Here is a 7,500-nt window from a genome sequence, read left to right on the forward strand (position 1 = left end):
TGCACCGACGGCGGCTCCGGGCAGGCTCACGCCCACAACCCTTCTACGCTCACCGTCGCGACCCCCCTACTCGTCGGGGCCTCAGCGCCGTCGCTCTCTTCGAGCTGACACGGACGTTATTCGCTCTGCCGACCGACGGCCCGGTATAGGCACGACGCTATAGCGCCTCCCATTTTAAGGGCTAGTTGCTTCGGCAGGTGAGTTGTTACACACTCCTGAGCGGATTCCGACCTCCATGGCCACCGTCCTGCTGTCTTTAGCAACCAACTCCTTTTCGTGGGATCCGAAATGTGCGTCGTTTAGGCGCCTTAACCGGGCGTTTGGTTCATCCCACAGCGCCAGTTCTGCTTACCAAAAATGGCCCACTGGGCGCTCAGATTCAAATCAATTGCCGCGGCCTCAATCAAGGAAAAAGGCCGGGCTTCTCACCCATTGAAAGTTTGAGAATAGGTTGAGGTCGTTTCGACCCCAAGGCCTCTAATCATTCGCTTTACCGGATGAAACTCCGTTTGTTCTCTTTGCGAGCACCAGCTATCCTGAGGGAAACTTCGGGGGGAACCAGCTACTAGATGGTTCGATTAGTCTTTCGCCCCTATACCCAACTCCGACGATCGATTTGCACGTCAGAATCGCTGCGGACCTCCACCAGGGTTTCCCCTGGCTTCGTCCTGGCCAGGCATAGGTCACCATCTTTCGGGTCCCAACGTGTGCGCTCTGGGTTCGTCCGGCCGACTCGACCAAACCCTTTTAAGGGGGAAAGATCTCGCGAGCATTCGGACGCCCTGGGGTTGCGCCCGCTCTGTTCGAGACGGGATCACCCCTCGCGGATGCACCCTCATCGGGGCCGCTTCACTTTCATTGCGCCTCGCGAGTTTAGTTTGATAATTTCTCGACGACTTGCGCACATGTTAGACTCCTTGGTCCGTGTTTCAAGACGGGTCGGGTGGGACCCGACTTCTACTCTCCGCTCTGGGCCTCCACAGGTTGAGCACCGCAACTTTTTCTCTTTTACAAAAAAAAGCTACGACACCTCCCGGGAGGAGACAGGTCACGACCGGGCAGTACTGTTGGGAAACGCCGCGCTCGTCATCGCGGCACCCGCGAAGGTAACCACGAAACTCGCTAACGGACGCCCCGTGTAACAGACACCCAGTCGGTCGCGGAGTCCTACTAGGCCCCCCACTTGCGGACCTTGGCGTGGCTATTGCGATCGCAGAACGACTTATGCAAGAGAGCCGCCAATTCAGGCAGTCTCCATGCAGCGTTAAGGGCATACAACCAAGTGCCGGGAGCGGGGACTTGTTCGACCTTCGAGGGCCCACCCGTTTAACCCCCTGAACGGTTTCACGCACTCTTGAACTCTCTCTTCAAAGTTCTTTTCAACTTTCCCTCGCGGTACTTGTTCGCTATCGGTCTCGTGGCGATATTTAGCCTTAGAAGGAGTTTACCTCCCGCTTAGGGCTGCACGCTCAAGCAACCCGACTCTTGGGAAGGGATCCGATGCACGGTCTCGGCTCGTCTTATCTACGGGCCTGACACCCTCTGTGGGTTGCTCGCCCCGTTCATGGAGACTTGGACGATAGATACCGGACAGACGCGCACGATCCTCCCGAACACCACATTCCTCGGCACCCGCTCAACCGGGCGCGAGGTTCGGTGCTGGGCTCATCCCTGTTCGCTCGCCGCTACTAAGGGAATCCTTGTTAGTTTCTTTTCCTCCGCTTACTGATATGCTTAAGTTCAGCGGGTAGTCTCATCTAAACTGAGGTCAGAATGAATTGTTTGTTTTCAAAAGGAGACAACACTTTATCTAGCTCGACAGACTTTGGCGTTTTAAAGCCGGGAAAGATTGAATAATTGCCGGTTCAAATTTTTTTTTCGAAATAAAGCGAGTCTCTCGTTATTCGCAAAAATTAATTTACGAAAAGTGACAGGGCGTCCTGCGGCTTTTTGTATTGAAACAACGCGTCGTGCGCGAACCATGCTTGCATAACGAGCGGTTAGAGTGAGTGATAATTCGCGGTGGTCGACACTTCGACACGCCCGGCGCACACACACAACTAAACTCGCGTTGAAGCGGTATATCGCGCACACGCAGCCGACACCTTGTTCGAGAAGATGTGTTTATTTCTAAATTTTTTTTGAGTTGGCTCAAAAATTTCCCATCTGTTTTGCCATCGAAAAAGGTTTCTTTTGAATAGAGAGGAAAAAAACAAAACAGGGCGAACCTTCTTTTATTTTTCCCCCTTTTTTGTATTTGAGGCATCGCGGACACTTAAGTCGCGCGGCACCCAGACGTTAGAGATTCGGGAGCTTTTATGCGGTCAGGCCGGGTGAAAAATAAATCTCGCCGCGACCCAACATGCAAAACCAAGACTGAAAAAATCTCTGTTCGTTCATCATTCGACCGACCCTCAGTCAGATGTGGCCCGAGCGAGAAGCTGGGCCGCCATTTACGTTCAAGATTTCGATGCTCCATGTGTTCTGCAGTTCGCATGGATTAGCGCACTTTGCTGCGCTCTTCATCGATCCACGAGCCTAGTGATCCACCGTTCAGGGTCGTATATAAAACGACATATTCGTTTTCTTCTCTCTTTTTCTCCAACCCGCCCAAGCAAATGAATGCGAGGGCGGAGAAAGAAAGCCAGAAAGAAAATGTTCCGATAAACACTCGTACTAGAATTTGGGTTTAGTGTGTTATTGTGATTTTGAATTCTTCCTACTTCATCGAGAGGGCGAAGGGCAAGCTTAAAAAACATTCGGTTTTCAACGGCATAGTGTCGGGCTTTGGAGTGTTAGTCTATACGACGCACACGCACGCAACCACGAGTATCTACGCCCGAAAAGAACGTCCAGAGTAAAGTCTCACACTTTCGTCCCCCACCGAGAATCAAAAAATCCCGAAGACGAAGAGAGAAACAAAAAAAAAAACAATTTCGATTGGGCGTATCCGCTTTAAACCACCGCGCATCAGAGCGCCTGATACCCGTTCAAAATCTTGATGTTTTTTTTTTTTCCGACTCTCCATCCACCGAGTTTTTATTTTTCAAAGTGTTTGATTTAGGGACTAAGACTTTATAAAATCTCCTTTATTGTTCCTTCGGTACTCGCGGCCCAGGCGGGCTATCGTATTCTTCACTCTACTAACGTCAACACTGTGAGCGCCGCTAAAGGTCGAATGAATCTATAGAGACATTCACCATCGAAGCAGGAAGAATTTGCTCACGGCCATAGACCAAATCGAAAGACTTTGTGTTTTTTTTTGAGCCGAGAGGAAAGAAAAATCAATTTGAAAAGGCGAATCCGCTTTAAACCACCGCGCATCAGAGCGCCTGATACCCGTTCAAAATAAATGATTTTCTTCCGTCAACCCACACATAGTTCATACGATGTCTTACGCCGAAAGACTTTTGATGGGGTTTTTTTGTTTTGCAACTTTTAGTTGTTTCGTGCTCAACCAAAGCCATATGCGCAAAACATTTGTCTTGTTCGTTTATGATCCTTCCGCAGGTTCACCTACGGAAACCTTGTTACGACTTTTACTTCCTCTAAAGGATCAAGTTCGACCATCTTTCAGTCTCGCCGTTGGTAGGCACCGCACGGGCAGAGATTGCTCCCCACTCGACGGCACCCCGACAAGCCCGTCCGAAGGCCTCACTAAATCATTCAATCGGTAGTAGCGACGGGCGGTGTGTACAAAGGGCAGGGACGTAATCGACGCGGGCTAGTGACCCGCGCCTACTAGGGATTCCTGGTTCATGGGGATCATTGCAGTCCCCAATCCCAACCACGAAGGAGGTTCAGCGGTTACCCGGTCCTTTCGGACAGGGAGAGTGAAACACGCTGATTCCTTCAGTGTAGCGCGCGTGCGGCCCAGGACATCTAAGGGCATCACAGACCTGTTATTGCTCACTGTCACGCGGCTGGACGCCGCTTGTCCCTCTAAGAAGACTGCGTGACGGACGCGAGAGCAGAAGGTATCGCCGGGGATGACGACGACCGAATAACAATAGAGCCAGCCCCCGCGAGACATTCCCGACAAAGCCCCGCCATACCTCATCCGCCAGGCAACCAACCCGTGAAGGCCGTACACCCGACGAACAAAGCACAACGAAACCAAGCCGAGAGATTGCCTCACTAAAGGAACCAGTCCCACCGAGACCCGAATCGCCGCCACCTGATCCCGACGCCTCCGTACTCCCTTCGGTTTCAATTGATAAAACCCGTCACCTATTTAGCAGGCTAGAGTCTCGTTCGTTATCGGAATTAACCAGACAAATCGCTCCACCAACTAAGAACGGCCATGCACCACCACCCACCGAATCAAGAAAGAGCTCTCAATCTGTCAATCCTTCCAGTGTCCGGGCCTGGTGAGGTTTCCCGTGTTGAGTCAAATTAAGCCGCAGGCTCCACTCCTGGTGGTGCCCTTCCGTCAATTCCTTTAAGTTTCAGCTTTGCAACCATACTTCCCCCGGAACCCAAAGACTTTGGTTTCCCGGAAGCTGCCCGTCGAGTCATTGGAGTAACTCCGACGGATTGCTGGTTGGCATCGTTTATGGTTAGAACTAGGGCGGTATCTGATCGCCTTCGAACCTCTAACTTTCGTTCTTGATCAAGGAAAACATTCTTGGCAAATGCCTTCGCTGTTGTTCGTCTTGCGGCGGTCCAAGAATTTCACCTCTGTCGCCGCAGTACGAATGCCCCCGTCCGTCTCTATTGACCATTACCTCGGGTCCAAAAGTAAAAGACCAGCAAAATCGGACCGAGGTCCTATTCCATCATTCCATGCTGCGATATTCAGGCGTTGGGATACACCTGCTTTGAGCACTCTAATTTGTTCAAAGTAAACGTTGCCGGCCGCCCGAGACACCCGGTGAAGGGCACCCCGAACGATTGACTGGGTGGAGCGAATCGAGTCAACTACGACCAAAATTAAAAAAGAACCCGAAAGAACTTTCCAACTCTGGCCGCAGATACAACAACGACGCACCGACCACCACTCCGGCGATGTTGTCCGACCGTGAAGAGAGTCGGGCTTTGACACCCGGGCTCCCAGAGCGTGAAACGCAACACCCTTGATTCAGAGCGGCGCCGCCCGGCCGAAGACAGACATCCGACTACGAGCTTTTTAACCGCAACAACTTTAATATACGCTATTGGAGCTGGAGTTACCGCGGCTGCTGGCACCAGACTTGCCCTCCAATGGTTCCTCGTTAAAGGATTTAAAGTGTACTCATTCCAATCACGGGGCCTCGGAAGAGTCCCGTATCGTTATTTTTCGTCACTACCTCCCCGTGCCGGGAGTGGGTAATTTGCGCGCCTGCTGCCTTCCTTGGATGTGGTAGCCGTTTCTCAGGCTCCCTCTCCGGAATCGAACCCCGATTCCCCGTTACCCGTTGCAACCATGGTAGGCGCGTAACCTACCATCGACAGTTGATAAGGCAGACATTTGAAAGATACGTCGCCGGCGCGAAGGCCGTGCGATCGGCGTGAAGTTATCCAGAGTCACCAAAATTGGTACGGTGCGCGAGCCCGAAAGCCCGGCCCCGACTGGTTTTGATCTAATAAAAGCACCTCTTCTGCGAGCCCGAAAGCCCGCAGTCGAGGCTCGAGTGCATGTATTAGCTCTAGAATTACCACAGTTATCCAAGTAGGATGGAGTGGATCTAAGGAACCATAACTGATTTATTGAGCCATTCGCGGTTTCGCCGTCTAGCGGCTTGTACTTAGACATGCATGGCTTAATCTTTGAGACAAGCATATGCTACTGGCAGGATCAACCAGGTATTTCGTGTATGTTTGTTTGATATGCATCCGGCGAGTTGCGGGTTTTTATTTCGCCCACGCATCACCAAACACACACCAAATCAACACGTTTTTTCGTTTTTTTCTTTTTCTTCGGAAACTAAAATTTTTGATCGCAACGCCTGGCGTGTCACAGCGAGTCCCAGTGAAGAGAAACACCGATCCGATCCGTTTGTTGGATTTTTTTCATTTCAATTTCCAAAGTCAAAGACCATTCAACGGTCTATGAGCCCAAAGTGAATCGGATTCATTCGACCGGTCTTGATATATTCATCAACTTTTTTTCCCGTATTACGGTTTTCGACGGTCATATGTGGCGTGCTGTATGCTCATAAGTCAAGCCTGCTTTACTAAGCTGACAAGCATACATCTTTTAAATTTTTGTGGGCTCAGAGTTTTATTTTTATTTTTCCACCGCCGAGGCACACTCTCGCATCACCCCGCACGACACACACACACACACACACCTCACCGCTCAACGGTCACACGAGGCAGAATTTTCCGCAAAGACTTTCGAAGAGAAAGAGAAAACTCGGAACAACCGCGGTCAGAGGCCAGCATAGAGGCATCGTATAGAAAGTCATGGGCGGAAAAAAACAAATCATTTCAAGTCGAGACAAGCAACCAGACTACCCCTATAAAAGTGCGCAATTCTTTAAGAGTTCACCGAAGAATGACCGAGATCAAGTATGCACGAAACGAACATATTCCAAGGGCAGCTGAATAAGCGATTCTGCGCCGAAGCGCGAGAAAAGCAAGCGGTACACCGATGGGGATCGTTTTTTTATCGTGTTAGATTCGTTGTTGTCAAGCAAGGATTCTCAAAATGTTTTTTGCATTGCACCCAAGTTTCGTACTGATTACTTGTCGCAGACCGGTGACTGTCAAAAAAAAATTTTTTACGTTTTTTCTTGAGAGGTCACTGCCTACACACAACTCCGGGCGGGCCGTACACTCACAGCCGTTTGAATTCTCCCTTCGTGTGTCATGGCCATAACTGAGCGTACATCTTACCGGGCGCCGAGTTGATCTGGCTTGTTCGATGAACGTTCGGGATACGTACAATCGATATAGCTCCAACCGTAACTCGTTTGTAATTACGCCGGCCATACTCAGCGGGCGCTCAGCTCAGCTCTCGATATCTTCCGTCGAAGGGAAGTTCGTAGTAAAAGAGAGTCAGAGTCGACGCCACATTTTGCGGTCCTCGCATCTCATCCGATTTTTGAATTTTATAGATTTGCCATCACTTCCACCCAATTCTCTCGTATATTTCAATCTCTTGACTTTGTCCGACCGGGCCGTCTTCGCCCCCCTTCAACTCCGTCCATCTCCACTTCTGTGTTCCACACAACGAGCTTCCGTCAAACGGCAAAATGTGAAATATGCGCACGCCGCACGAAATAATTTGAAAGCGTTCTGTTTGGTGGCTTTTTTATTTTTATCTCTCGGCTCACACACACACACACACATTTCCGCCTGAACGGTAATTTTTTTTGATACGGTGTCAAAAAGTGAAAAGACGCGCACCATTTTCTTTTCTCTTCCGTATCGTCGCTGACGGTAAACGCTGATGGTTATGATGCCGTAAGTTTGGAAGAAAGAATCTTTCCCGTCTTGTCTTGTTACGGTAAAATAACAAAGAACAAGCGTCCGATTTCTCTCACAGACGGCCACAGACAAACCACACGTGCCGAA

At 50.3% G+C, this 7,500-nt stretch overlaps 3 non-coding genes across 3 annotated transcripts in view; all 3 read right to left on the minus strand.

The window, feature by feature from the left end:
- Positions 1 to 1,771, minus strand: part of LOC124346386 — a 4,575-nt gene extending 2,804 nt beyond the window's left edge. The window contains exon 1 of the ribosomal RNA XR_006919932.1: positions 1 to 1,771. This exon is cut by the window's left edge and continues 2,804 nt beyond it. This is a non-coding gene — a ribosomal RNA (large subunit ribosomal RNA).
- Positions 1,772 to 2,408: 637 nt separating this feature from the next.
- Positions 2,409 to 2,561, minus strand: LOC124346226. Its single transcript, XR_006919798.1, has one exon. It is a non-coding gene; the product is annotated as a 5.8S ribosomal RNA (ribosomal RNA).
- Positions 2,562 to 3,493: 932 nt separating this feature from the next.
- LOC124346378 lies at positions 3,494 to 5,787 on the minus strand. The gene has a single exon (XR_006919926.1). It is a non-coding gene; the product is annotated as a small subunit ribosomal RNA (ribosomal RNA).
- Positions 5,788 to 7,500: the final 1,713 nt, after the last annotated feature.

This window comes from Daphnia pulicaria, chromosome 6 (assembly GCF_021234035.1).
Source record: "Daphnia pulicaria isolate SC F1-1A chromosome 6, SC_F0-13Bv2, whole genome shotgun sequence".
Classification (NCBI taxonomy): Eukaryota; Metazoa; Arthropoda; class Branchiopoda; order Diplostraca; family Daphniidae; genus Daphnia; species Daphnia pulicaria.